General features: G+C 38.1%; 1 long non-coding RNA gene across 1 annotated transcript in view; it reads right to left on the bottom strand.

The window, feature by feature from the left end:
• Window positions 1-24,957, bottom strand: part of LOC132526880 (uncharacterized) — a 248,661-nt gene that overhangs the window by 219,026 nt on the left and 4,678 nt on the right. Inside the window, exon 2 of the long non-coding RNA XR_009542739.1 lies at window positions 14,357-14,596. This is a non-coding gene — a long non-coding RNA (uncharacterized LOC132526880). The remainder of the gene's footprint in view (window positions 1-14,356; window positions 14,597-24,957) is intronic.

The following is a 24,957-nucleotide window of genomic DNA, read 5'->3' as shown; positions in this document are numbered from 1 at the left end:
AATCATAATAGTTCATTTACTTTGAAAGTTTAGAGTTAAGATTCTTAGGTGTGATCAAAACCAAGATTGAGCAATATTGTTTTAGAGAATGAAGGGAAACAAACTCTGTCTTCCTATGGAGCTGACCACTAATTAGGCCGTAAGGTGCAGGCTCTTGCCCGTTGAGTGTAAGTTGTAGTGTGTGTTTTCCAGCTCTCTCTATAGATGTGGACTCAATATCTGTCTTTCCTGACATTTTCATCTAATACTCTGGCACTGGTCCTTCAAATCCACCTTCCCTCCCCCTTGACTGGGAAAGTGTGACTGGTGTTATGTAGCCATCTTACCGTTGTCAAGCAACGGTTTAATGCTTAAAAGACTTAGGAGATAGACTATGAGATGGACTTAGGTCCTTGACAATCTCACTTCTTTCTTTTTATCCCTATTGGGCTAAGGAGATTCAGTTTAATTAGGCTGGGGTTATATGTGAGATGGGGCAGGTGTCTGATCTTCTGCATCTCTTTTACTCCTTTATATCTTACTTCCTCACCCGTCATGAGTTTTGGGTTTTTTTTACTATTTTTAAAAAATACAAAATGCATTAAGGCCATAACATACAAATCAATCAATACTGGCAAGAGAAGAATTTACTTATTTAGCAGAATAAAATGTGCAATCTCCTTTACTCTAAAAACTTAGCTGTTTTCTGTTTTTCCCTTTTTTTGTATTAGAAGCATTCATTCCATTTTAACAGAGCACTCACCTCTACTGTCTACACTCTAAGGAGAAAAACAAATGCTTTCCCTCACCATGCAGACAATGTTAAAGGCAGTTTTCCCTGCACTTATGGAAAGAGAAAATTTTTCCTGTGACTTATGATTTGTGCTCTGAATGTATGGTCCCCTGAAGTCTAGAAGGAAATAAACGAAGAGACACACCTTTTGTGCAGAGTGATAAAGACGGTCTGGAGGTGTGTCTGGAGGTGGGGAAATAAGTGAGGTGACTGATAAATACAAGTGATCTGACCCTGGGGCACTGATCCAGAGGGCACTGTATCATAACCTGTGACATGCCCAGTGAGTGAACCAAAAGGAGGATCACTGTAAAGGACATGTTAAAAGGCCTATGACCTGCAGCGTCTTGGAGTCATTGCCAGTCACCCACATAGCCTTCGTGTGAGAGTTTCCCATTATTCATAATGCAGGCCATGCAGCCTGTGCCAGTCGGGACTCCAGTTTGTACCGATAGAAACCCTGTTCACTTCATACCAGCACATCACCAGCTAACTTCCCCACAGCCGTAGCATCTCCCCCCTGCCGTGAGACTTTATACTGTCCCCATCCAAAGGCTCCCTGTGTGTGCACCTCTAGACAATGCCATGGGACCTCTGAAGACCAAGTTCTAAAGCAGGACAGGGATGAATATGGCCCCTATTTAGCTCATAAATGGTTCAGTCTGAAGACATGAAAAACATCTAGGCTTTCCATAGGCTGCAAGGTGGTACCAATCACAAGGTTCCACCTTCACTCTTACAGGATAGAGACAGAAACAGTGATAGTGTCGAAGGTTGCTTGCGCCTCAGCAGGGGCTGGGGTTGGGGGAGGAAAAGGGGATGCAAACACAGGGGGAAAGGAGCCCAGAGACGGGACCTGCCAAACCCCTCCTAAGGCCGACTCTGAGAGACCTGCCTTTGCCCAAGAGCTATTTCCCGCTCTCCAAGGTAAGAGATTCCTGATCCTGTTCAGTCGTGGGGCAACCCTGTACTTCAGGGAAGCCTGGACTCACTACCAACCCCAGAGTGAGTCTAATTTGATCTCTGCCATTTGTGGTAACTCTATTTCCCTTGTCAGGGATCGGTTTGAGAACAGGCCTATGATAACATTTCTAACCAGTTAGAGATGAGGGCTACACCACGAGGACTTCTAGACATTCTTCCTTTCTCTTAAAAAGATACGCCTATGGAAGAACTAAATTCTCTTCTCCCCTTTCCTCCATCTTGATAGATATTCAGGTTCTGGAACTGTTACTGTCATCTCGTGACCGTGCAGGGAAAGCGGGAGGTATGAGAAGAATTTGAGCTGCAGCAATAATGAGGTTGAGACACTCAGTTAACCGACTCTGAAATGGCCCTATTTTTAGCTCTTGGATAGATAAGAAAACAAATCTTTCTTATTGTTTAAGCCAATTTTCGCTGAATTTTCTGTTACCTTCAGCCAAAAGCATACCAAATGAATTAATTACCTGATGAGAAAAGAAATCTTTTGCATCATTTCATGGACTTCTTGTGGATTCATGATCAGCGAGGAGTAACAGTATCTTCTTTCTGGTAATGGACTATACCTACACCCCATTCCAGGTGGTTCTGAGATTGCACAGATGACACTCTATGAAAGAATCTTTCTGTAATTTTCAAGCGTTTTTTTCTTTCAGCATGGTCAATATGGGGAATAAAACTGAGGAAAGGATCCCCTGAATTAGACTCTGAATAGATAAAATATTATATAAGAAAGTAAAAGTTAGGTGAACACATATGCAAATTCAAAACCAAAAGATAGAAATACCCATTTTCAGAATTGCAAAGCAAACTCAGAATCAGAGAGGTGGGAAGGGGCTTAGGTGAAAATGTATTAGAGTTTTATGAGAAGCAGGTGTAGGCCCTAATAGCTGCATTTGGGGGTTTGGATGCCTGTGCAGAGAAGCTAGTCTAGGACACAGACACTATTTATACAGGGAACTAGAGTTGTGATACCTGCAACAAGCCAGGAGTCACGGGGATGGGCAGACTCCAGCCCCACCAGGTGGGGGAATCAGCAAGGAAGCTTGTTTTACATCCAAGGTTGAATTTAGAGAAAAATAACCCAAGGAAATTCAAATGCATCATCACGTGAATGAGCAGGTCCAAATTCATGCCGTCAGTGTGGAGCAGAAGCTCCTAACTGAGAAATCAACATAAAAACTGACCCAGAATGAGTGAAACCCGTGGACTCTCAGAAGCGGCAAAGCCACCATAACACAACAGGGAAAATACCACAGCTCAGGGAGCCCAGGATGCCAGAGAAGTAAGCCTCAACTGAAGATGAGCTTCCAGTTGAAGATTCAAACCATGGAAGGAAGTGAATCACTGAGAAGGAGAATAGGATGGTGCGACAGAAAGAAAACCTTGTACGAACAAGAAATAATAGAATTATCTAAAAGAAGATTTAAATAAGTATTTTTTAAATGTTTAAATAGGTAAAGAGGAAATAATAAAGATAAAGCAAGCACAAAACAGTATAAAAAGGACAGATTTGAGAAATGGGAAAGGATACAATGGAAATCTTTAAATGACAATCACAAAATTACTGCAATTTTTAAAAATCAATTACCTAGTTGAACAACAGTAAAAATACACACTCAAAAATAATGTATATATTGGAACACAGATCTAAGGAAGTGACCTAGAGTGTGGAAGAGAGAAATAAAAACAAGAGAAGTTGAGGCATGCAAGATAGGAAGATGGAGTCTAATATGTGTCTGATAGGAGTTCTAGGATAAAATAAAGTGTATGAGGGAGACCTAATGTTATAAGAGAAAATGGCTGAGAATTTTCCAGAATTGAACAAATAGTCATCTAAGGCATCCTAAGATTTAAAGAGTACCCCAATATCCATATAGGACAGAGACAAGCAAACTCACGTCTAAAAGAATCATTGTGATAAAACTGCAGACTATCAAAGACAGGCAAAATTCTTAAAAGCTACCAGAGACTAAGAGACATATTCCTACAAAGGAATGACTATTCGACTGACAAAAGACTTCTAGTCAGCAATAAGAGCGGATGTTTTTAAGTAGTTGCTGTAGGCTGGGCAGTATTTTCGGTATCTCTTATTTAATGTTCATAACAATCTGATGGGGAAAATACCTTACTATCCCCATTTCACATATAAATACAGAACAATGAATAAAAGACAATGGAATAACATATTCAAAGTGGTGAGGCATAAACAATTCTACCTGTAACTCTATCTCTTACCATACCTTCATCAAGAGTGAAGCTTGGAGGTTGTTTCTTTCCTGACATATACTTAATAATCCATAAACATTTGGAAGTTGAATAATAATACAAAATATGTGTCAACTATAACCGCCCCAGAAGTGTCATATTGTGGTAAGTGCTTCAGAGTTATATATATGGTTGTTTTGTGTGTACAGTGAGCAAGGTAGAAACTGGTGGAGTAGATATATTTTTAACCTAATCTTTGTTTTCTCACTGCCCAACCAGACTGATTTAAAGAAGTTATGCAATAAAATATTTGGGTTAAACTAGGACACTGAGTCCTTTCCAAATATTCCTACAGCACAAAAGATGGTCTTCCGTATCAGTAAAAAGAGAGCCCTTTAAATATTTCAAACCAAAAGAATCTAATACAAGGGACTGTTTACTCAGATGATAGAATAGCTAAGGAACTAAACAGTATTATGAAGCGACCCTGCATTTAGCGAAAGCAAGGAAGCTATTACCAACCTAGGGCTGGAGTGTGAAAAGCAGGAGGTGGCTGTGTCAGAGCTCAGGAGTCAGGGTCCCTGGTGGGCCTGTCTGAAGAGAACTGAGACCATGGAGGGGGGACATCCTCTAGGAACTGGAGCCACACAGGTATTACATCAAGTACTGGAGTTGCCACCTGGAACAGAATGGGGGCTATCCTGGCTTTTTCCCTTCTTGCTCTCCACACTTGCACCCAGAGTCTTCCATTAGCTAAACCCATCTAAAAGCAGAAAGCGAGACAGCCTGGGAAATGTAGTGTCCTCCAGTACACAACCGAGGAAAGAAGGGCAGAGAATGGATCTGGGAACTAAAGCCAAGTGATGGACCCAGCTCACCCTTAGCTGATGATGTCAGGTGAGTGGCTGCAATGGCTTTGAGCGTAAGGGCAGACGTGTTCAGTGTCAGAGGTCTGTTCAGTGTCTGCTCTGTTCTCTAACTCTCCCATCTGCCTGAGTTCCTCCGTTTTAGCTTTAGCTGGCTAGTCAGTGGCTTGAAAATGGCACGTGCATTTTGGGTGTGAATGACTAAACGAACTACTCTTTCAGGAAAAGGCTTTGCCTTCTTCCAATCAAGCTCTACAAATGGGAACTTCATTTAAGACCATCCATCTATTGAGCTTTGTGTAATATATATATCCTCTCAAAGCTGCTATGCCTAGAAACTTATAGTGGAGTATAAAAGTAGCTTTCCCTGTTGGAATGGCTTTTCTTATTTGTATTCTAAGTAACTCATTTAAGGCAGATATCGAAAGTTCCTCTTATTTGTATTTATTTTGCCCACAGAAAATTTACAGTTCACGTGACTGCTCTGCTTCAAAGAAATAATCAAAATACAAATTGCTTGAACTATAAAGGCAGGAGCTTAGAAAACCTTGGAGAAGGAAGAGAAATTAGGGCACATTTGAAACATAAGTGAGAGGGGTTTTTGCCATGGCTGTCTTCAAATAACATCTCTAAAGCACAAGTAGAAGAGAATTTTGAGATTTACTTACTTCACAGAAACTTCATCCTTCCTGAAATTTTATTTTAGAGGAAGTGAACCAGAAAAGATGTCAATGTTAAAACTCTGTTTTCCTTTGGAGTAGATAACCAGAAACTATAACATGATTTTTGTGGAATCAGAGTTAAGCAATAACTGGTAGTCATCTTTATCTACCCTCAAAAGAAAAACCTTTGAACAAAGAATATGCAGTTAATCAAATAAAATGTTACTTTTTATTTAAAAGATATCAAGGGCTATAATATGAAATTTTAGCCAAAATATTTTTTCTTTTGTTCATCTTCTTTTAGCTTTGATAGAGGTGAATGGTTTAATGAAACATCACAGCATTGACTCTGACGGGCATTTCTGGGATTGAAAGTATGCTACTTTTGGTGGTGACGTGGTTAACTGTTAACTAATCTGTCTAAAACTGAGGTAGATTTTATAAACTGTCCCAATTTTTAAAAAATTTAGTGCTATTGTTAGGCAATGGTTTTGACTTTTGAACTGCCTGTGTTTATAAATTCTCTACTTAATGTTCAGTGCATATAGTTGATATCACTTGATCAGTTATGTAAGAAAGCTTTCTTGAGTGAGTGTGTGTGTTTGTGTGTGTGCGTGTGCATATTTCATAAAGAACGTTAGCACCCTCTTCTGTATGACTTTTGAGGCTGTAATTCCTACAATCTTTTTTTATTTCCTAACAGTGAACAGCTTGAATATTCATTAAATTTGCTCCTGATTAAAGTACCACCTCCGAGTAATTTAATTATACTGTATATTTCAGAAACACTGATAAGTGCTGGAGTCAAAAAACACTTCATTGCTAAATGTTACCCACTGGGAATAAGTGTTGGCTTATGAAAAGGGAAAAAAATGCTGCTTCCACATTTCTCAGAATGAGTATTTCCAATGATTTAAATATACAGAGCTATGCAAGGAGGAAGGGAACACAAGGACAGACAAGGAGAGCAGACTTGTATATTCTTCTCCCAGCTGTCAGTGCTTGAAGAAAAAATGGATGCCCTCGTATGGTTTAATCCCAGCCACTGACACAATTAAATATTCTTTTATTCAACTGGATTTTTTTTAAAGAAAATCGGACACCTTTTAAATCAGACTTCCTGGAGTCCCCCAGCTGCTCCTGATAGATACTGTATGAGGCTGATGAGGGAGATGTAACTGAAGTTGATTGATTCATTCATTCACACACTCATTCATGCTACAAATATTTTGTGAGCATCTATTGTGTGCCAGGCACTCTTCCAGCTACTGGAGATCCAGGGAACAGATCCAAGTTCCCAACCTCATAGAGATGACATTTCTAGCTAGGAAAGATGGATACAATGCAGAAATACGTACAGAATATGCCTGATGATAAATTCTATGTAGAAAAATGAGGCAGGGTGAAGGGGATCAGAAGCGTGGGTGTACAGCAGGTGGGTATTTTATACAAAGTGGTTGGAAAAGTCCTCACTGATAAGCAGAGACTTGAGGTCAGTGAAAGTTTAAACCTCGTGGGGCATTTAGAGAAAGAGTATTCCAGGTGGAAGGAAGAGCATGGGCAAGCTCTCTGAGTTTGGACCCTTTAAATATTTCAAATGTTGTCTAGGGGCTCAGCATGACACAGTAGTTAAGACCTCGCTTGACTTTTGGAATTCGAAAACTTGGATAAGATTCTGTATATTAGCAAGTGACAAATGATTTGAAATCTCTGAGCCTTTATTTTATCACCTATAAAATGGGGATTCCTACAACTTCCTTCTTCCCAGTGTTACTGTAAAGACTAAGTGAGAGTGCAGACAAAGATATTCATTGTAATTGGCATTGTGCTGAGTTCAATAAACGTTAGCTATGACCAGGGAAAAAATGCTTCTCAGGGACACTTGAGTTTTCTGCAACATTTGTGTATTGAAATGGATCACACGAATGTTGAACTAGAACTCTCTTCTAAATATTAGTCCAACATTATAACATGAGTAGAAATGTTTCTTTTTCTGTGTGGTCCTGAATAAGCTGTTTTCCCTTTATGAACCTTAAGTTTTGCAAAATGAGGAAATTAAGCTTAAACCAGTCACTTCAGTCTAAAGTCTTCAAGGTAGTATGAGAGCTAGTTTCCCTGTTTGAAAATTCCTGAAAATGAAATTTTATATTTACTTCCTTTTTTAATTGAAGTATGGTTGATTTGCAATGTGGTGCCAATCTCTGCTGTGCAGCAAAGTGACTCAGTTATACACATACGGACATTCGTTTTCTTTATATTCTTTTGCATTACAGTTTATCACAGCATATTGAATATAGTTCCCTGTGCTATACATTAGGACCTTGTTGTTTATCCATTCTAAATGTAATACATATATATTTACTTCTGATAAGGGTAATGAGGGACTTGACCATCAGGCTTGCTTGGGGCTGAATTACAAAGCGTGGAATTCGGTGGCTAAGACCACTGGCTGTGAAGTGTGATAGTACAGCCAAGGTACTATCCCAAAAGGTTGCCCAGTTTACGTTTACCTCAAGAGCAATGCTTTCCCCAAATTCTTGTCTTCTTGAGATATTTTCAAAGGGCTCCATCATCCAGGTCTAAGTCCAACACTTGGACTACTTTTGGGTCCCTTCCACAGGGTTAATTCTCCTTCCAACCTTTCTCCCCAAATCCAACTCCTTCCCTTTCTGCCTCTAGAGGGAAAGCCATTTTTCCAAGCTCTTTCCATCAATCAGCCTAAATATGGTCAGATGAAGGGTCACAAGGCTGTGGGGGGAGGGCGAACCAAGAAGGAGAAGGCAGAAGAGGAAGGGGTCCATCTTCAGCCATTTCCATGAGGAAAATGCGGCCAAAAAATGAGATGAGGAGTCAGGAATCTAGTCTATTCCTTATACGGCATCTTTCTCCGTGTTTGAAAAGCAGTCTAAGGGTCATACAGCACAGACTGCCTTACCCAACCATATAATCTTTAAATGGGATTAAACAGAACTAGTCAGAGCATTGAAGGGACAGTTAACTGCCCACAGGCAAAATCATGTACAGAGAGGCTTCGGCATTGCTAGCTATTAAGTAGCAGTTCCAGCAAAGTCTACTCTGAGAAATGCTGCAACTCATATTAAAAATCTCCTTCCTTTTCCCTTGCAGAATGTATCAGACCTCAGAACCTGATACTGCTGACTCTGCAACTTACTGGATGTTGACTTTGGGCAAGTTTTCCAACCTCTCTGAGTGTCAGGCTCTATTTATAAAATGGGGGTAATGATAATGACCTAGCAGGGTTGCCTGGCACACAGTATGGCTTCAGGACATGGTAGCAATTATCATCAAGAAAAAGGGGCAGGGTGCTGGTTGTAAGGAGTTACTCAGATTGTAAGGTGCTTTCTAGCTGGAAGACAGGATGCTGATTTGGTTAAGATATAGGTAAGTATGAAATAGAAAATATAAGAAATGGACATGGAGAAGATCTGAAGAGGGAGAAGTCAGATATTTTAGATGTTACATGATTTGATTAAGGTGTTGAAAACGTAATCACGCAGTTGGCAATCAGTTCTCATTCATTGCTCCTGAAGTTCTTACGTGTCTTAGCTTCTCTGTGGAATGCTTACCGGCAGCAAATCTATTATAGTGGCAATTCTTTGAAGCAGTGACATCATGGGACATGTGAATGGATGTTCTGCAACACTTGAATTGAGACCAAATCCATTGTGCTAATTAGTTATTGGGATCCTTGCATAATTACACATGCTCAAGGGCCATTCACTGGCTTTGTTAGCTGTCTCCCATGTCTGCTATCATGTGACGGTTGGACCGAATGCCGTTTTGATGAGAACTAGCTCTGTGCTTACAAAGTGGAGATATTACAACATTGTTGGAGCATAATTATTGCCTCTGTGTTGGTGACTCAGTTTTTCATCTTCAGATTTATTTTGTTCCTAACCTTATATAATACTTATTCAGTTGCTGTCAAATGCAGTAAAGACTGAGAAGTAGTAGTTGCCTTAAACTCTATACAACCTGCCTCCCAAAACAAAACTCATTCAATCAATCAGTATATAACTCTTGAGAAAAATTCTATATAAACCACTTTAGAATTATTTAATACCACATTTTCATATCAATAAGCAATTAAGGCAATGCAAACATATATAGGGTGGATAAACAACAAGGTCCTACTGTATAGCACAGGGAACTATATTCAATATCCTGTTATAAACTATATGGAAAAGAATATATATGTACAACTGAGTCACTTTGCTGTACAGCAGAATTAAATACAACATTGTAAATCAACTATACTTCAATAAAATTTTTAAAAAGCAAACAAATAGAAAAAAAAGCAATTGAGGGAACACAAGGTGCAAAATGCTGGAACATCTGTAAGAATATGTTCAATCTCTTAATTAAAGACACGGGAAATCAGAAAATAAAGAGATAATATTTTCAGCTATCAATTTGGAAAAACTTTAAACATGGAAGAAAACCTAGTGGATGACACTATGGAGAAACAGGCATTTCTATACAAGATTGTGGTTTTGTAACCTTTCTGGAAAGGAGATGTGGTGATGTCCATTACTATTTACCATACACTTGCCCTTGCCCACTTTTTCCATGAATTCCAACGCTAGGATTTTTATTGTCAATATCTGTACATAAACTTCCAAGCTATGTAGGCAAGGACATTTACTGTAGCTTGTAACAGCGACAACATATGGAAACAACATAAATTACTAACCATAAAGAGTCATAATTAGTATATACACACATATGTGAGATAATATTTGGTAATGTTAGCTGTTTAGGGAGGGCTGTTTGCTTGAATTTCTTTTCTCTCTGGTATACTGCATGCCTTGCTTCAGGATCAAAGGGCAGAGCAAAATGCAAACGTCAAATAAATAGAAAATGTTTGGCTTTTGAGTTTCAAAAAGTTTTAAAAGCCTTGACCCTGATATTTAGAAGCTTGTGCAGTAAATAAGAGAAACTTACCTATCTGGCCCCATAAATTAAAAACTTCCTGGCTTGGGGAAACGAGGGAGTCAGAAGGGGTGTGCATATACGTGCACTGGAAAGGAGCTTCCATTGAAGGCTGAATCCAGGGGTGGGAAGTAACAAAAACTACAGACTATTTTGCTGAGTCTGAGCGAAAAGAACATTTGCTCATTAGGTAGATGCCTAGAAACGACCAAGCCCTCTCCTGATCCCCTCCCCCCCATTTTCAGAGTATCCTGACATAGTGTTAAAAGAGTAGGAATGGAATGGCTGCCTGGTGTAACTAAAAGATGGGTCTAAAGAGCCTGCAAGACCTCCTCCCAGTCACAGCATGGCAAAGTAATCCCATGTGTGTGTGAGAGTGACTTATACACATGAAGGAGAACCGAAGGATCTAACGAGACTGGAGTGAGAGCCAGAGATGATCACCAGAGATTTACTAGGGTGAAGGACCAGATGGGACAAATACATCTCAGCATCTGTCAGCATGGAAAGTCAACAACCAAGGACAAGACTCTGCAGCCACGACCTCTGTTCTACCTAAGCCTCGTGAACTCAGCTAAATGCCAGACCCAGAATTGGCAGATATTAAGTTTGGACTGCCCAGGGGAATAGAATCCTAAAATAAAATTAAGTTGAATTAAAGAAAACTAAGGATGACTGAACGTCTTCCTTGCCTGAGTTAGTGGGATGAGAGAGTCTCTCACTTCACATACCATGAAATAATGTGCAGCTATTGAAAGTAATGAGGCAAGTATATATGCTCCAATGTGAAAGATCTGCAAGATAAACTTTAAATTAAAAAAGGCAAGAGAAAGAACAATTTGAGTAGTGTGCATTCCATTTGCATAAAAATGTTATATGTTCTAACTGTTCCCAGGATATGGAAGAAATGATTAACTGTGATTTCCTCTAGAAACTGAGACTCTTCATTTAATACCATTTTATAAAGATTTCTTTTAAACCAAGAGCTTATATTATTTTATGATATATATTTATTAAATGTAATAAAATATCCTCTTTATCCTTAAGTCATGTTTTGCGATCCATTACATTTAATTAGAATTCCATTTATGTAGCATTTACTTTGATAATTTCAGAATATAGGATGAAAATATGTGTCTTTAACATCTTTTGAGTATAGCATAAAGCTGCCAAAGAGAATTCATTTGGTTTTCTTTTTCAGTGAGAAGAGGTGTTGCAATCTGCCTTAAGGGAAAACTGCCCTCTCTCCATCATTTCTGTAAAAGTGGATATGCAAACTTGTCTCACCACAAAGCTACAGAAAACTTTCCTAAAAACGCGTCAATAACCAGAATAAGGATGCATAATTTGAAGAATCGGACAAAGTCATACATTTTCATACACTCTAGCATATGGTCAAACATACAGGTCACAGACACTGGGCATATCATCAAAATTTACATACGCATATAAAGAATGGTTCCTTCAAAGTCATCCTATAGTTATTCCAAGTCACAGAAAACATTTAATAAGTCATTTTGGGGGAATTACTTCCACCGTTATGGCACGTTGTTTTGAATGACATAGCAGGTACCAAATCATCACCCTTTAAGGATAAATTTAAATTTTAATAGCACTCAAAGGCCATTTACAGTCAAGTATGGTGAATAAGGCAGTCGCTCAATTTAGATAATAAATTTACAGTAAAAAAAAAAGCATGGTATAACTAAAATAACATGACTGCTCTACAGCACTGAAGGAAATAATGCCTAGCCCCCAAAGAAACTTGAGTGTTTTAAAAACTATAGCATCCTTTGAACAATTGCATTGCCTTCCTAACAGACTACTTTAAATTAATTTTGATGAATAAATTTTATCCTGTCTGTTAAAAACCAACCTAATGACTTACAGTAGCATTCTCTATAATTGTTTTAAAATATGGAACTATAAGATTTTTAAAGCTATATTTCTAAATACTTTAGATCAGCATTTAAAGTGGGTCATGACCGAATAGCCAGAGCAATCTTGAGGGAAAAAAATGGAGCTGGAGGAATCAGACACCCTGACTTCAGATTATACTACAAAGCTACAGTAATTAAGACAATATGGTACTGGCACAAAAACAGAAATATAGATCAATGGAACAGGATAGAAAGCCCAGTGAGAAACCCATGCACATATGGTCAACTAATCAATGACAAAGGAGGCAAGGCTATATAATGGAGAAAAGACAGTCTCTTCAGTAAGTGATGCTGGGAAAACTGGACAGCTACATGCAAAAGAATGAAATTAGAACACTCCCTGACACCATACACAAAAATAAACTTAAAATGGATTAAAGACCTAAATGTAAGACTGGACACTATAAAACTCTTAGAAGAAAACATAGGAAGAACACTCTTTGACATAAATCACAGCAAGACCCTTTTTGACCCACCTCCTACAGTAATGGAAATAAAAACAAAAATAAACACATGGGACCTAATAAAACTTAAAAGCTTTTGCACAGCAAAGGAAACTATAAACAAGACAAAAAGACAACCCTCAGAATGGGAGAAAATATTTGCAAACAAATCAACGGACAAAGGATTAATCTGCAAAACATATAAATAGCTCATGCAGCTCAATATTAAAAAAACAAACAACCCAATCCAAAAATGGGCAGAAGACCTAAATAGACATTTCACCAAAGAAGACATATAGATAGCCAAGAGGCACATGAAAAGCTTCTCAACATCACTAATTATTAGAGAAATGCAAATCAAAACTACAATGAAGTATCACTTCACACTGGTTAGAATGGGCATCATCAGAAAATCTACAAACAACAAATGCTGGAAAAGGTGTGGAAAAAAGGGAACCCTCTTGAACTATTGGTGGGAATGTAAATTGATACTGCCACTATGGAGAACAGTATGGAGGTTCCTTCAAAAACTAAAAATAAAATTACCATATGGCTCAGCAATCCCACTACTGGGCAAATACCCAGAGAAAACCAAAATTCAAAAAGACACATGCAATGTGTCTGCAATGTTCATTGCAGCACCATTTACAATAGACAGGTCATGGAAGCAACCAAAATGCCCATCGACAGACAAATGGATAAAGAAGGTGTGGTACATATATACAATGGAATATTACTCGGCCACAAAAAGGAACAAAATTGGGTCATTTGTAGAGATGTGGATGGACCTAGAATCTGTCATACAGAGTGAAGTAAGTCAGAAAGAGACAAATATCGCATATTATTGCATTTATGTAGAATCTAGAACAACGGTATAGATGAGCCGGTTTGCAAGGCAGAAATAGAGACACAGATGTAGAGAACAAACATGTAGACACCAAAGGGGGAAAGCCGGGAGGGTTTTGGTGGTGGTGGGATGAACTGGGAGATTGGGATTGACATATATACACTAATATGTATAAAATAGATAACTAATAAGAAACTGCTGTATAAAAAAATAAATAAAATTCAAAAAAAATAAAGTGGGTCATGAAACCAATTTAGTGGTTGCAACCAATATTAAAAATACACAAGAGAAAATACCAGAGTGCATCAAATGTAATCAGCATAGGTGTGATTTTATCAAACTGTTTCACTTATATATTTTTAGTCAAGCATTCACTATTCAGCAAAAACATATTGAGCAAACACAATACACTTGCCAGCCATTTGGACCACCAACTGGTCATCTCTCACCTAGATGGTCTCTAAGATCCGTTCAACCTTAACATTCTCTGAAATATTGAAGTCCAAGTTAAATTGCCTTTTCAAATTTTTTTCCCAGGTAATATTTTTAAGTGATGACCGTATGCTGGAATTCTGTGAACACTTTAATATAGTATCTCATGTAATCTTCGTTCCAATTAAAATTGTTGCATAACAAACAAACCATTCTAAAACATAGTGGCTCAAAACCACAGCAATTACTTACTTAGTTCACGAATTTTCAGCTCAAACAGCAATCAACAGAGAAGGCTGTCTGTTCCATGTCATGTCAGTTGGGGCAGCTTCACTGGGGTTGGAGAATCTGCTGTCAGGATGTGTTACTGCATGGCTGGCAAGTTGGTGTGGCTGCCAGCTGGGAGCTCAGTCATGGCCAAGGGCAAGGGGACCCCACTCCTCTCCATGAGTTTCTAGGTCTTCTTCTCAGCATGGCTGGGTGGATGGGTTCCTAGAACAAGCATCCCAAGAGATAGTAAGTGGAGCTCCTAGTTTCTTAAGGCTCCAGAATCTGACACCATGTATTCCACTGGTGAAGTGACCATAAAGCCCAGATTAAATAGGAGGAGACACTGACTCTACTCATTTGATGAGAGAAGTGTCCAAAAATTGGGGTGCCATGTTTCAAACTGCCACATCTTCAAATAACCACGAGGTGTATTTTCTATTAATACATCCCAATCTTATAGACAAGGCAACTGACACAAAGAGATATTCATCAATTTTTCCCAAGGTCACACAGCTTTTACATGTCACCGAAGACCTGAGTCCAGGTCTTCCTGTGTCCACAGCCAGGCTCCAGTGATGCTGCTGTTCTGTCTCTTCTTGTGATTAGTGCATATAAAACTCTACAGCCTTCATAATTTATAGTCAGGATTTGTTGCTTAAGGGTAAATGACCCATGAGTTCCATAAATTGAGAAAAATATGGGTAGGGATCTCATCTGATAGTGAGTAGATGAAAAGGTGAAGGAACTCAGAAATCTGTGGAAGAAATATGGAAGGATTAGCAGATACACGATCAATATCATGCTTGAATTGAAGCAAAATAATAACGAGAAAGTCACTCTTGACTTATTAACTTTTTTGAAAAAATTATGCCAGATAGAGATGCACATCCCTTAAGCATGAACTGAAATTCTTTGAGCCTTTAAGAGGAAAAGTGCTCTAAGTGAAAAGTAATTTTATTATAAGCTGAAACAAGCCCTATCAGCACATAGCAGGAGTATGTGTGTTTTTTTTTTATGTCTCCAGAACTGAATACTAAATAGGGTCTAGTATTTTTTTCTGTGATTTTAATTATAAGTGGTACTTAGATATTCAACATGAAACTCAGTTCTACCCTTTGAGAATAACCCTTGCTCTCTAACAGAAAATATAAAAATATTCAAAATTCAGTAGGGTGCAAGACACATTATTGGCTTGTTGACAGAACAAATTTCTTCCTAGAAGGAAAAACACAGGAGCCATTCAAAGTCATAGAAATAAATGTGTTTTAAAGTGTTCAGCGTAGAGTGGCAGTTTGGTTTCCAACAACATTCTTTAACTTCCAAAGGTGTGCTTTCTGTTTTTAAAAAACAAAAACTCTTTAATCCTGAGAAACAATGTAAGGACTGTTTTTTTGTTGTTTTTTGGGTTTTTTTACATCCTCATTGGAGTATAACTGCTTTACAATGGTGTGTTCATTTCTGCTTTATAATAAAGTGAATCAGCTATACATATACATATATCCCCATATCTCCTCCCTCTTCCGTCTCCCTCCCACCCTCCCTATCCCACCCTTCTAGGTGGTCACAAAGCACCAAGCTGATCTCCCTGTGCCATGTGGCTGCTTCCCACTAGCTGACTATTTTACATTTGGTAGTGTATATATGTCCATGCCACTCTCTCACTTCGTCCCAGTTTACCCTTCCCCCTCCCTGTGTCCTCAAGTTCATTCTCTATGTCTGCGTCTTTATTCCTGTCCTGCCCCTAGGTTCTTCAGAACCATTTTCTTTTTTTTTTAGATTCCATATATACGTGTTAGCATACGATATTTGTTTTTCTCTTTCTGACTTACTTCACTCTGTATCACAGTCTCTAGATCCATCCACCTCACTACGAATAACTCAATTTCGTTTCTTTTTATGGCTGAGTAATAGTCCATTGTATATATGTGCCACATCTTCTTTATCCATTCATCTGTCGATGGACACTTAGGTTGCTTCCATGTCCTGGCTATTGTAAATAGTCCTGCAATGAACATTGTGGTACATGACTCTTTTTGAATTATGGTTTTCTCGGGGTATATGCCCAATAGAGGGATTGCTGGGTCATATGGTAGTTCTATTTTGAGTTTTTTAAGGAACCTCCATACTGTTCTCTAGAGTGGCTGTATCAGTTTACATTCCTACCAACAGTGCAAGAGGATTCCCTTTTCTCCACACCCTCTCCAGCATTTATTGTTTGTAGATTTTTTGATGATGGCCATTCTGACCGGTGTGAGGTGATACCTCATTGTAGTTTTGATTTGCATTTCACTGATGATTAGTGATGTTGAGCATCCTTTCATGTGTTTGTTGGCAATCTGTATATCTTCTTTGGAGAAATGTCTATTTAGGTCTTCTGCCCATTTTTGGATTGGGTTGTTTGTTTTTTTGATATGGAGCTGCATGAGCTGCTTATAAATTTTGGAGATTAATCCTTTGTCAGTTGCTTCATTTGCAAATATCTTCTCCCATTCTGAGGGTTGTCTTTTCGTCTTAAGGTTTCCTTTGCTGTGCAAAAGCTTTCAAGTTTCATTAGGTCCCATTTGTTTATTTTTGTTTTTATTTCCATTTCCCTAGGAGGTGGGTCAAAAAGGATCCTGCTGTGATTTACATCATAGAGTGTTCTGCCTATGTTTTCCTCTAAGAGTTTTATAGTGTCTGGCCTTACATTTAGGTCTTTAATCCATTTTGAGTTTATTTTTGTGTACAGTGTTAGGGAGTGTTCTAATTTCATTCCTTTACATGTAGCTGTCCAGTTTTCCCAGCACCACTTATTGAAGTGGCTGTCTTTTCTCCATTGTATATTCTTACCTCCTTTATCAAAAATAAGGTGACCATACGTGCATGGGTTTATCTCTGGGCTTTCGATCCTGTTCCACTGATCTATATTTCTGTTTTTGTGCCAGTACCATACTGTCTTGATGACTGTAGCTTTGTAGTATAGTCTGAAGTCCAGGAGCCTGATTCCTCCAGCTCCGTTTTCTTTCTCAAGATTGCTTTGGCTATTCAGGGTCTTTTGTGTTTCCATACAAATTGTGAAATTTTTTGTTCTAGTTCTGTGAAAAATGCCATTGGTAGTTTGATAGGGATTGCATTGAATCTGTAGATTGCTTTGGGTAGTAGAGTCGTTTTCACAATGTTGATTCTTCCAATCCAAGAACATGGTATATCTCTCCATCTGTTTGTATCGTCTTTAATTTCTTTCATCAGTGTCTTATAGTTTTCTGCATACAGGTCTTTTGTCTCCTTAGGTAAGGACTGTTTTTATTTTTCAGTCAGTAATAAAAATCTTGGCTTCCATGATGTTCAATACACTAATATGTGGAGAAGAGGATGATGTATTTGATCACCAGACTTTCACACTCCATCTGCACTGCTGGAACAATGCCTGTTGCATTCATTCTTGTAATGCCAATACTTAGTATTGTGTTTGTGTTAAGGAAACCTTCAATAAACAATTGTTGAATGAATGAGATGTTACATTTGTTTCAAGAAACAATATTTAGTCATAATCTTTGTCCACTTAATGATTTAAATCAGATTCATCTATATTTAAAAATACACTTTACCTTGCTTCCTTTTCTTGTTACAGAGCAACAGGCACCTTAGAGATCATCTCTTCTAAACCTTTGTTACAAATGAAGAAATGGAGCCTAGAATCACAAAATCTAGCAAACCTTGCCAATGTTCGCAGATGTTGTAGTGACTCAAACCAGGTAGACCCCCATCCAAGTGAACAAAGACGTTGCTATCCTCATTATCAGTATGAAACATGGCTACCCCTTACGAAACCAAACATGTGCCCACATTCCCCCAAGTGGGGTGTGGCCTGGAATAGAGAAGAATGTATCACATAAACAAATTCAAGCATTTGTTATTTCTTTTTTTTTAAGCACCATTAGCCTTATTATTCTATCTTTACATCACTTTTTTTTAACTGCTACATTCAAATGTTGAAAAGTATCTGTTGTGTTTGTTACCCTAGTTCCTGGTACCCAGTAGTTTAACAGGAAGAAAACAAATATAAAGTTGTATTTGTTACAGCATCCTCCTGAGTCTCACTTGTTCTATATACTGGTTACATCTATGGAGACTGGTGTGCCCACTCTGCTCAAGAGGCACAATGACTAGGAACCATGAAGATGGTTTCATTTCTTTTAAAATCAGTAGAAAAAAAGAAACAATCCAGATTGGATTACATTCATCCTCATACCAAAAGAGTCATAAAATACAGTTGTTAATGTTTTTGTAGAGAAAGGGCCCATGAAGGCAAAACTTCCCAGGGTCCAAGAAAATCATGATGTGGCCCTGGGCTCTCCTAGGCTGCTTGAAGAACAGGTGACCCTACAGAAGTGCACTGAGCTCATTGAAAATTGGGGCTCAATGGGTGTCCCTGGCAGTTGGAAATAGTAAGCTGGTGTCTGGCTCCCATCTGACAAATATCCTGGGTTAGGTATGGTGGGGAAGTCAAAGCCAGTGGTGGAAACTGTGGGGGACATGCTCTCTCAACGTTTGTTGGGAAAAAGGATTCATATGTTTTTCCCATGGACCAATCCTGGGCCGCATTTAAGAGCACTGTCATAGGGCTTTCCTGGACTGTCAATAGGACCCCAACAAAAGGGTGCCTGAAGGGACTGCCAGGTTCCTAAGCAGCTGCAGAAGGAGGATATGACCAGCTAAGGTAGGGGCACATGCCTCAGCTTAACGGGGGGCCAGGTGAGTGGTCCCTAACAGGAGTTGGGAGTGTCATTTTGAAGAAGAGAAAATCTTTCAGGCTGAAAGAGAATAAAGCAATTTATAACAATGTCAGTTAACTAAGAGCTTTCCTGCTCCACTGACCTCTGTTTGTTTTTGTCAGAAAGATGTTAACAAGGGGAAGAGGAAGGGCCAGAAAAAGGAAGAAGAAGCAAACCACACCATCCTCCACCATGTGTATGCTTCTTACCTGCATTAGGTCCTGGCTGGGGCATCGGAGAACAGTAAACTTCTACTCAGTTTTGCCATTTTGATGATTATATGGGAATGGGAAGTATACATTTCAGAATCAAGACTATTTTAAATGACCATCTAACATTTTATTAAGAGAGCAATCCAGTCATGCCTGAGGTTTGTTTCAGGGGCCTCAGGGACCTTCCCCACCTCCATCAAATACATTTTAAGAGGATCAAGGGAAGGGAAACAAACCAAAACAAAACCTGGCAATTTGTTCAGTATCATCCATCTCAGCAAAAATATTCTGATACGGTTAAGAATTTCAGAAATGGTTTCACAAATTCAGATTTCCTGTCACTTGAATATTCATTATTTCACATCATGGAATAATCATTCTTCATGCAAACAAACAGACAAAATGAGCACAGAATTTAACACGTGACTTTACATGCCAAGTCATAAGTGAGGCAAAAGAGTCCCCAAAGAGCCTTTAAAGAGAGGAAGGTGCCAGTCAATAATAACACGACATCCAGGCAGCAGAAAGACTGGGGGCTGAGCAAATCCCCACTTCATGTTGTAGATCGTTGATCACATCAATCAGTCCATTCTTGATACATACAAGGCATGTGTTTGATTGTGATCGTTTCTGTTTATATAAAAATATTCATGGAAAATATGGAATATTTTGAAAATTTAGAGAACTTAATATCAAATCTGTTTTTATATGGGGGAGTTGAATGGAGTTGTTTAGCATTCAAAGTGAGTCTCCCAAATATACAATTTTTTGTAATGTCTTCACTGTGTCAATCTTCAATTTCTAGGTAATTTTACTTAGATGAAATATTTGTGAAAAAGATTTTTAAAATAACTTTAGTGATAATAAATGACTAAGAATCTAGGGCTTCCCTGGTGGCACAGTGGTTAAGAATCTGCCTGCCAATGCAGGGGACACAGGTTCAATCCCTGGCCTGGGAGGATCCCACATGCCACAGAGCAACTAAGCCTGTGCACCACAACTACTGAGCCTGCACTCTAGAGCCTGCAAGCCACAACTACTGAGCCCGCCAGCCACAACTACTGAAGCCCGCGCACCTAGAGCCCATGCTCTGCAACAAGAGAAGCCACGACAGTGAGAAGCCCGCACACAGCAACAAAGACCCAACACAGCCAAAAATAAAAAGAAAGAAATAAATTTATAAAAAATAAAAAAATAATAAATGACTAAGAACCCATTTATATATTTAAGTATCCCCAATATATATTATACCAATTATAATATAAGCATAAATTCTATTTTCCTAATAATATAAAGATATGATGTGCTTATGAATACAGAAAATAACTAATGACAAATTTTCCTCACAAATGCTTGACCATGGAAAGGTAGGTGTGAGGGTTCAAGTTGAAATGAGTATTCACACAACTGCTTTTAAAATATGGAAAGCCTGGGACTTCCCTGGTGGTCCAATGCAGGGGACGTGGGTTCGATCCCTGGTCGGGGAACTAAGATCCCACCATGATAAAATGTAAAGTGAAAAATGTAGGCCATGTAATAATATATATGGTATTATCTCATTTCTGTAAAATATAGCATATATACTATTTGAAGTATATAATAATGTATGTATATTATATTTGGGGGATATATACATATATACATGCATAATATATGCAAATATATTCATATATTTTATGTATATATATCTAATATATGCACTTATATATACACACACATGCACATATATCTCTATACAGGAGATTGTATATTCTTCTGGGCAATGGAAGTAGCAGGTAGAAAAGAGGGATTTCTACCTTAAGTAGTTCTATATTATTTGAAATTTTATATGTATTACTCTTAAAATATCTGTAAAATAAAGAGAAGAAAGGCTGCCAGAAGTGTTAATGTGCTTGTATTTCTCTCCATAAACTCTCCATATGCACAAACACGTGCAACTTACACATTAAATCAAAAAACATTACCTTTAATTAATCTTTATACAGCGAGATAAAAGCCATCAGAGACAATTACATTTTTCTCTTGGTTAATTTAAACCATGCTAAGGAAAAAGTAATCCAACACTCATTTTATTAAATGAAGACTTTCATAAACATGCTCCATTTCTTATTCTACCATTGGGCATAATAGGTCCTTGGCTAGAGAAATAACAGCACTAAGTAGTGATTAACATTTTTTTTTTTAACTTCAAGACATCAACCTGTAATTGCTAGATCTATCATATTTTAAAATTAAATTATTTTTTAGAGCAGTTTTAGGTTCCCAGCAAAATTGAGCAGAAGGCACAGCGATTTCTCATATACCCCCCTGCTCCCCACCCCCATGAGCATAGCCTCCCCTGTTATCAACTTCCACTACCTGAGTGGTATAATTTTCACAATTGATGAAGCTATACTGATACAACATAATCACCCAATGTCCATAGTTTACAATATGGTCAATCTTGGTGTTGCATATTATATGGGATTGGAAAAATGTATGACATGTATCCATCATTATGGTATCATTCAGAGTATCTTCATCGCCTTAAAAATCCTCTGTGTGCCACCTATTCATCCCTCCCTCCACCCTAACCTCTGGAAACCACTCTTGTTTTTCCTGTCTCCATAGTTTTGCCTTTTCCAGAATGTCATATAGCTGGAATCATACAGTATGTAGCCTTTTCAGATTGGCTTCCAATGTTTAAACATACATTTAAGGTTCCTCCATGTCTTTTCATGAATTAATAGCTCAATTTATTTTTTTAATCAAGCATGTTCATGTCACCTCATTAGCATTTAACGTCCTATAACACTAAGGTAAAACAAGATATCCTTTGGATATCTTGAAAAATAAATGAGAACAGTGCTCTTCTTGAGAACAAATGATGTTCCAAAAATCATTACTCAGAAGACTGAAACTAAAGAGCATATAAAGATTGAGAACGTGGAATGTATAAGAATAAACTTAACCAAGGAGGTAAAAGACTTTTACAGTGAAAATTATAAACACTGATGAAAGAAATCAAAGGCATAAATAAACAGAAAGACATCTGTGTTCATGGATTAGAATCCTTAATAAGGTTAAAAACGTCCATAGCACCCAAAGCAATCAATCTACAATCAACGCAATTCCTATTTAAGTCCCAAGTGCATTTTTCACAGAAACAGAAAAAAATTTCTAAATTCATATGGAATCACAAAGACCTTAAATAACCAAAACAATCTTTAGAAAGAAGAACAAATCTGAAGGTGTCACGCTTCCTGATTTCAAAATACATTATAAAGTTACAGCAATTAAAATAGTTGGTACCCACATAAAGACAGACATAGACCAATGGAACAAAATCGAGAACCCAGAAATAAACACAGGCATTTTACATTTAACAGATCTTCGACAAGATTGCCAAGATTACATAATCGGGAAAGGATAATCTCTTCAACAAAAGGTGTTGGGGAGGCTGGATATCCATGTGTTCTTTACCACAATTTAGAAACAGTTGAGAATGTAGGTGATCATCTCTGTAATATTTAATTAGGTAATTGGGGTTGGTAACGAAATAAAAGGCTCATCAATATCTCCAGTTTCCAGTTGTGGTCTGAGAGATGCATATTTTAGACTCTGGATAATTAGAAGGTATTAAAGTAAGTTCAAACTCTCAAGAATTACTGGCTTCAAACTTGGCTTCACTTCCATTTAGTTGTATGAACTTGGGCAAGCAATTCATCTGTCGATGCTTCAGTTTTATTATTTGTGAAATATGGATAATAACTAACTCATAGTGTTATAAGGAGCTTATCATAGTGCCTGGCACTTAGCAAACTCTCAATAGAAGTAACTTCCAGGGATGCTGTTGATAACTGCTGACCATGGTTTGGGGACAGGATTCTTTCATTTTCTGTCTCATCTCCCTCTTTCTCTCTTCCTTTTTTTCTTGCTTCCTTCCTTCTCTCTTTTTTAGTATTTTTTTTTAAACCTGTCTTCTATTTCTGGCAAAGAGCCTGTGTAATTGTACCTTTCTTCTGGGTATTATTTGCCAAGCAGGTGTAAAGTGCAGTGCAATATAATTTAGTAAAACCTAATTTTAGGTTCTGGATTTGTGCTTCTCTCCGTGTGAGTGGCTCCAGCCGGGTCCTCACACAGCTGTCATGCCCTGTGAAAGAACCCAGGCCAGCAGAGCATATGACCATGAAGGACCAAAGGAGCCAATTTTCTAATGTTTCATATTTGACTTAATTTTTTTTTTACTTAAAGGTTTAGATTAGGAAAGACTAAGTAAACGTGTTCTTAGAATCACTGTACAGGGTAAGGTTTTCTTTTGCCTCGTTCAGAGCAGATGCAAAAGCCATTTTGTCATACTGCAACACAAGGTCTAAAGACCATCTGGAGAATTTATTAAAATTAAAAGGATGCAATACAATTTGGATTACATACTTTTATTAAAGATATGAGAGAATCGATCTGATCTTTTCTATCTTCATCATCTGTAAGTTTTTTATATATAAATTTTCTTAAAACAAGAATAAAATTATTAGAGATTGCAAACACTGCCAAGTAAAACTATTTTTTAAGAAAATTATAAAAATCCCTGCCAAAGCTCTAGTTATAAACATTAAAGAAATAAAAAAACTTTCATATTGAACTGTTATTTTTTGAGGTGTATCAGGAAGCCTCCCTCCTAAAAATGTTTTGAATGACTCAATATTCTTACCAACCAAAAAGAGAGAAGTATTTTGGGGGAAAAGAAATATGAATTATGAAAAGAAGAAGGGAAATAGAAGAAAACAAATGATTTTTCTAAATGTTTATTATAAGTAGTGGTTGTGTGATAACTACTTGGGGTGCAAATATCATAGACCATCTCCTTACCACTGGGGTAGGTCATATTTCTTGGCCTTTTAGTAACTTTCTGTATTAGATTCTTCTGAGTGCTTAACTTGTAACTCCTTTATTCTTTCTTACAAAGTGATGTGGGTGGTATAATTATTAACCCCATTTTACAGATAAGGAAACTGAGTGACAAGAGTTTAAGGGACTTACTTGTTCAAGATCACACACCTAGGAAGTGATCAAGCCAGCATATGATGAACTCAGTGAATCTGATTCCAGAACTTGTGTCACCACCTTTTATGCTGGACTCTTGCCTGGGGAAGAAGAATTTACCTCATTCAAAAATTGCAGTGAGGGCTTCCCTGGTGGCGCAGTGGTTGAGAGTCCGCCTGCCAATGCAGGGGACACGGGTTCGTGCCCCAGGCCGGGAAGATCCCACATGCCGCGGAGCGTTTGGGCCTGTGAGCCATGGCCGCTGAGCCTGCGCGTCCGGAGCTTGTGCTCCGCAACGGGAGAGGCCACAACAGTGAGAGGCCCGCGTACCGCAAAAAAAAAAAAAATTGCAGTGAGTGGTGTGAGATTAACTCAACACTGTTGTGATCCATGAGTCTATGAAAACGAGGGAGTGATCCAAGGAGAACATCAAAAATGATGAGCATTTTGGAAAATACAGCTAACGATGAATGACAAAAATAATTAGAATGATTGAGCCTTTGAGAGGGGAGGGTATTTTTCTACTTGTGTTCATGGAATAACAGTAGTAGTAGTCATAAAAGTAGTAATAGACTATGGTGCCCATCTTTACTTT

Source organism: Lagenorhynchus albirostris, chromosome 10, assembly GCF_949774975.1.
Source record: "Lagenorhynchus albirostris chromosome 10, mLagAlb1.1, whole genome shotgun sequence".
Lineage (NCBI taxonomy): Eukaryota > Metazoa > Chordata > Mammalia > Artiodactyla > Delphinidae > Lagenorhynchus > Lagenorhynchus albirostris.
The sequence above is the reverse complement of the archived record's forward strand: the minus strand, read 5'-3'. Positions and strand labels throughout refer to the sequence as shown.